The sequence below is a fragment of the Salvelinus sp. IW2-2015 genome, linkage group LG23, assembly GCF_002910315.2.
Source record: "Salvelinus sp. IW2-2015 linkage group LG23, ASM291031v2, whole genome shotgun sequence".
NCBI classification, from domain to species: domain Eukaryota; kingdom Metazoa; phylum Chordata; class Actinopteri; order Salmoniformes; family Salmonidae; genus Salvelinus; species Salvelinus sp. IW2-2015.
The window spans coordinates 22,754,017-22,760,016 of NC_036863.1; the positions used below are offsets into that span (position 1 = coordinate 22,754,017).

Sequence of the window (6,000 nt, forward strand, 5' to 3'; positions counted from 1 at the left end):
CTTATAGGACTAGAGCACAGTAGGCAACAGTGGGAACAGTAAGCTCCGTCCTCTCCTCACCCCTACCTGGGCTCGAACCAGGAAACACAGACAACAGCCACCCTCGAAGCAGCGTTACCCATGCAGAGCAAGTTGAACAACTACCAAGGCCAGAGCAGGAAGGGAAACGCAAAGCGCGGACCCCGCAACAGCAGCCACACATCGGTTACACCAGCCTAATCAGGAGTTGGATAGCAAGGCAAAACAGCCAATGCGAAGCATGCGAAGACGCTGGCAAAACGCACGAAAGTGCTGTTGGAATGAAGCTACGAGCCGCGGGTGCACCATCCGCAGGCAGACGCTCACAAACAAAGACAAAAACAAAAACAACAGAAAACGAGCCTTAGGTCATAACTCGCGGCAGTGGCGTCCCACCGGCCAAAGCCAGGGAAAAACAGCGCGCCATATCAAAAAACAGTGATAAAAATCAAACCATAAATCACCACAAAATAGACCAAGATTAAAGCTACACTGCGTTGTGACCAGCCACAGGCAGAACAAAAAAGCGGGTCGGCGAAAGCATAAGAGCTATACTGAGATAGCACAAAAGAAACAAGAGAGAAGCAATTCCTCACTGCAAACACGAACAAAGCAGAAAAAATAAATCATGCCTGACTCGGACAAACTGTGGGCATCGCCAAGAGCCCATGAAAGATGCACAAAGCCTGTTGGGCGATAAGGCCGTCGATAAATGCCAAAATGTGCAATGATTGGGACCCGTGCATGCCAGGAAAAACACAGCTCGCCAACGATCGCCACTGCTCACACAAAATGAAGCAAAAGTCGACATGTGAAACTGGACCAAACATTGGCAAAACTACTTTGTGGGAATAAACGTTAGGATGGAAACGTTGAATGAATCGATTGCAATGAAACGGGAGATCGTGGCATGACAAAAAGAAAAACAACGACGCAACTTGGCGTAACGGCACGCGCTCAAAAAGGACGGCAGTGGACCCATTGGACGATGAGCGCCACGCTTGCACGACACAACGAAAACCCAACCGAGCCAGGATACGACAGCCAGTTTGGAAAGCGTGAGAACTGCAAGCAAGGGCCAGAAAAGCTGGGTTGCTCTAAAAAAACTAATGGAAAAGACAGGACACAAAAAAAACAAATGGGCGAAGGTGGCCGCAGGGGGCCTGTACAAAGTTCTGGGATGCTCACAGACAGACAACAAGTTTAGAAACTGCAGAGTGTGGCTAGTCCAAATCGACAAGAGGGGGAGGAGCAGAGGAGGAGAGCAACAGGGAATGGGCAGCGAGGGGCCCGAAAGGGAAAAGGCGGCCCCCGGCCCGCAAGAAGGGGAAGGAGGGGAGAAGCCGGAAACAGCAGCGCGGAAAACGAAAACGGGGAGCTGCAGGGAAGACGACCGGGCCATAGGGGAGCAACGGGCCATGCCAGAGGCGAAAGAGGCCGGTGACAGGCACAACCGCAAGGGAGGCAATATTTTTGCGTGTTTTTTTGTGTTTTGGGGTGTGGGTGGTTGGGGGAGACGGTGTTGGTGGGGTGGTGGTTGTGGGTGGGGGGTGTTGTCGGGGGGGTTACCGTAAAATCTGGCCAAATTAGTTGCAACCAACGAGCCCAGGTGCCCAAACGTTGCATATACCCCCTGCACTCTGTGCAAATGACGTAAGAGAAGTGACACAATTTCACCTGGTTAATATTGCCTGCTAACCTGGATTTCTTTTAGCTAAATATGCAGGTTTAAAAATATATACTTCTGTGTATTGATTTTAAGAAAGGCATTGATGTTTATGGTTAGGTACACGTTGGAGCAACGACAGTCCTTTTTCGCGAATTCGCACCGCATCAATTGTATGCAACGCAGGACACGCTAGATAACCTAGTAATATCATCAACCATGTGTAGTTAACTAGTGATTATGATTGATTGATTGTTTTTTATAAGATAAGTTTAATGCTAGCTAGCAACTTACCTTGGCTTCTAACTGCATTCGCGTAACAGGCGGGCTCCTCGTGAGGCAGGTGGTTAGAGCGTTGGACTAGTTAACTGTAAGGTTGCAATATTGAATCCCCGAGCTGACAAGGTAAAAATCTGTCGTTATGCCCCTGAACAACGCAGTTAACCTACTGTTCCTAGGCCGTCATTGAAAATAAGAATGTGTTCTTAATGACTTGCCTAGTTAAATAAAAGGTGTAAAAAAAAAAAAATGTTTAAAGGGTGTCCAAAAATACCGATTTCCGATTATTATGAAAACTTGAAATCAGCCCTAATTAAATCGGCCATTCCGATTAAACGGTCGACCTCTACAAGAGAGGCCATTTTTCTTGTGCCCTCGCCACAATGAGTCATGGGCACTGGCAGGCATAGGGTAGTCGAGTCCAAGTGGAGGTGTTTGTTTTGGCCCTGAAAGACAGTGAGGGAGGAGGTTGAAAGAGAGAATGAGAGGGAGTGTGTGTGTGTGGACAAGGAGCTGGGCAGGATGAGACACGCCTTCTTAAAGTAGGACCAGGGGAGCTCACCCTGTCTGTTGTCCTCCTTAAAACACAGACCAGGGGAGCTCACCCTGTCTGTTGTCCTCCTTAAAACACAGACCAGGRGAGCCTTTYAAAACCACACCCACCCAGAGAGCACAATGTCAGTTACAGCCTTAGACAGCTGCTTTTGTGTTTTCAAAGGGCTCAGTTCTGACAATGCAAACMAATATTACAAATGTTAGCCTATAAGCCAGTTCTTTCCCACTCATGTTGTTCTCAGGGTTGAATGAGCTCATGTAGTTTTGGTATGAATACTAGTTTGTGTGAAAGGAGAAGAGGAGAACACTCAGTCAGATAGCTTTTATTAATAAAATACTCTGTTTATTGTAATACCAATAATGTCTGGAAAGACAAGTCAAGGGTTAATTTCCCTTTGGGAAACATGATTACATAAAAAGGTACAGTTGTTGTATTACTCCAGTCTTGGGGAAGTCCCTCCCAGAAAACTGATATCCTGTTAACCAATTGTAGAGGCTGTTGAGCTCTCCCATTGATATTACTGTAATGTATTCACATTAAGCCTTATGAAAACAACGGACTGTGTTCTCCTAACATCTGTAGATGAAACGCTCCWACAGGGTCCAGTAGTAGAATGTACTATTATAGTGTACTGCAGTGGAGGTCGGCGCCGTTCAACATGAGAGGATGAGACATCTCTTTCTCAACATGGCCTTATTTCTATTACAGAATATTGGATGACTGTCATGCATATTAGAAATCACCCAGCTCAATGTAACAGCGATGGGTTCAGGCTACCACATGATACTCAAATGTTCCCTGTACCCATCATGAGGTTGCTTCAACCTAGCCTATGAATGAAAGGTTACAAGTTTACAACGTAGGTCAAATTTGAGTAGTCAAGGTGACAGACAGTAGATTACGTATTCAATAATGCCTTGCACACTCTTGCCTGCATCTAGCTGATCTAGGGTGTAATCATTGGTCCAACAGTTGCAAACGAGAGTTTCTATTGGACAAATTCAGGTATGTTTGTCCCCGTTTCGTTCCGTTTGCTTCCTTTTTTAGAAACATTTTGATAATTTTTTTTCTCAACAGAATCGGCACAATGAATACACCCCTGATCACACGTAAACACAGATCACTTTCATAGCAGCCACATACAAACAGCTCGCTGACTATATAATTATTTCTCGCATCTATCTACGCGCTGTCCTCCTCTCACCTTTTCCCCTTTGTTTGTGGACTTCAGTGCACAACACATCAGCTGTCTGTGACCAGGCAAAAAAAAAAAATTCCAAGCCAAACCTTCATATCATGACCGCTAACCACTACACACAGCCTACATCATTGTCACGTCAGTCAGCATAGCTACAAGAACAAACACATTAGTAAACCCGCTAGAACCATGCAGTTCACTGTACAGTCAGCAGCAAGCAGTTACACCRGTGGGCCCTGGTGGCAATACATTTCAATTGAGTTGGAAGAGCTCCCTCCTCTGAGGAGCCTGGTGAACTCTCTCTCACCATTACCTATAGGACTCAAGGGTGAACTGCACGACCAAGCACACAAACTAGGATAACACGCAAAAKAATCCTCCCTCTTTGATAAGGTGTCCCATATGTGTCTTATAGTGCTTCCACACTCACCATGGTTGACATATAGCTGCTATAAAACAGGTGTAACAGCCTGTATAAGAGCAAACAGACAAACAAATGATTGGCTATATGGAAATCATAACCTTTGATACCATCTGACAACTGTTGCAGAGGCTTTCTACTGAGAATGTGAGGCAGAACTCTGTCTCTGTGTGCGTGTGCGTGTGCGTGTGTGTGTGTGTGTATATGTATGTATGTATGTATGTATGTATGTATGTATGTATGTATGTATGTATGTATATATATATATATATATATATATATATATATATAGAATGAGTGGAAGTGGCTGTCTGGAGGATACCAAAGGGCAGACAAAGCGGGAGATGGATTAATTATTAACAGGAGCAGATCCTTCCCATGATGTCAGCAGGCAGAGCAGAGCCCGATAAGACGAGGGCAGGAAGGAGAGTTAAGGAGTGCACACTGTACACTCTCCATATTAACCCCAATGACCTCACAGATCCCACTTTCCAAAACCAATGGCATCACAGTGACGGGACATGAGGTTCCACTTCCACTGTCAAGGGCAGGATGTCTTACTGGCTAGTAGAGGCCATCCAACATAAAATAGACAACCATCAGTACTTGTCAGGCAGCAGGACCTGAGACTTTACAGTCTGTCTCTCGGAGACCAGGTCCTACCAGGTCTCCGTTGTAACAGATTATCTCAATGAGACTAACCTGGATAAATAAAGCAGAACAAAACCCCCTTGACCATGAAGGAGTTCCTGTATTAACCCTGGCTGACATTACAACAGGTTGCCCAACACACTGCTGAAAGAAACAGGTGTTTCAGCTGGCCATGCTTTACTAAATGGATGTAATGAAACAGATACAGCCAGGACATACAGTAATAGTGTGATAACAGCAGGATTTACACCGGTTCACAACGCTGAGGCCGTTTGACAGGTTGGCTATTAATTAGGGCTTTTATTGTGCAGACAGACATCAGATGTGACTGAGCCACTGCAGGCTGACAGGCACTGCGATGTGACACACAGACAGAGACACAGTCAGTAGACTTACGTAATTCCCAGGCCCAGCGTGAAGTATTGGTGTAATGGAGAGTTTGCCACATTACAGGTAAACATGTCACAGCTGGTTGAGGGAAGACAGGGGGGAAATGAAAACCTCTCCATGGGGGTCATCTCCTCCTCAACTACAGAGGGCTACTTATGTCAGTGTTGTATTGTGTTCCCAGCCAGGTCTTAAAGCTGTGACTCAGTCGCTATAGCTAAAGCAGCTGAGGATGTCTTAGTCAGTCCACCTCAACCTGTAGGAACACACACAYACCACAGTCAGCATGACGGACGTCACCGTTTCATTCTGACAGCATTAACTTCCTCTCGCTCGTTCTCCTTTTCCCTCGTTCCATTTCTCCTCTCGTCTCTCCAGCTCTCTCCTCTCTCCAGAGATAAATAGAACTTGACAGGCAGAGAGTAAATCTGGTTCAGAGAGCATGTCACCAGCCATCACGTTGAGGTGTCAATAGGAGCTCTCTGGCCAACACACACACACACGCAACCCTGTCACACAGACACACACACACACACTCACACCGCGTGGATTTCCTGCCTTGTTTCAGTGGGCATGATTAGGAACGACGATTTTTTACCTTGTCAGCTCGGGAGGATTCGGTCTTGCAACCTTTTCGGTTACTAGTCCAACGCTTCTAACCACTAGGCTACCTCACCCACCCTGTGTGACAGGGTTCGTGGTGTGTGGTGCTGACAGGGTTGTGTGTGTGTGGTGACAGGGTTGTGTGTGTGTGACAGGGTTGTGTGTGTGACAGGGTTGTGTGATGTAGTGACAGGGTAGTGTGTGTGTGACAGGGTTGCGTG

General features: G+C 46.3%; 1 protein-coding gene across 7 annotated transcripts in view; it reads right to left on the reverse strand.

Annotated features, from left to right (window-relative positions):
• The window catches only part of LOC111950127 (active breakpoint cluster region-related protein), a 237,659-nt gene that overhangs the window by 125,154 nt on the left and 106,505 nt on the right, over nucleotides 1-6,000 (reverse strand). The window lies entirely within an intron of this gene.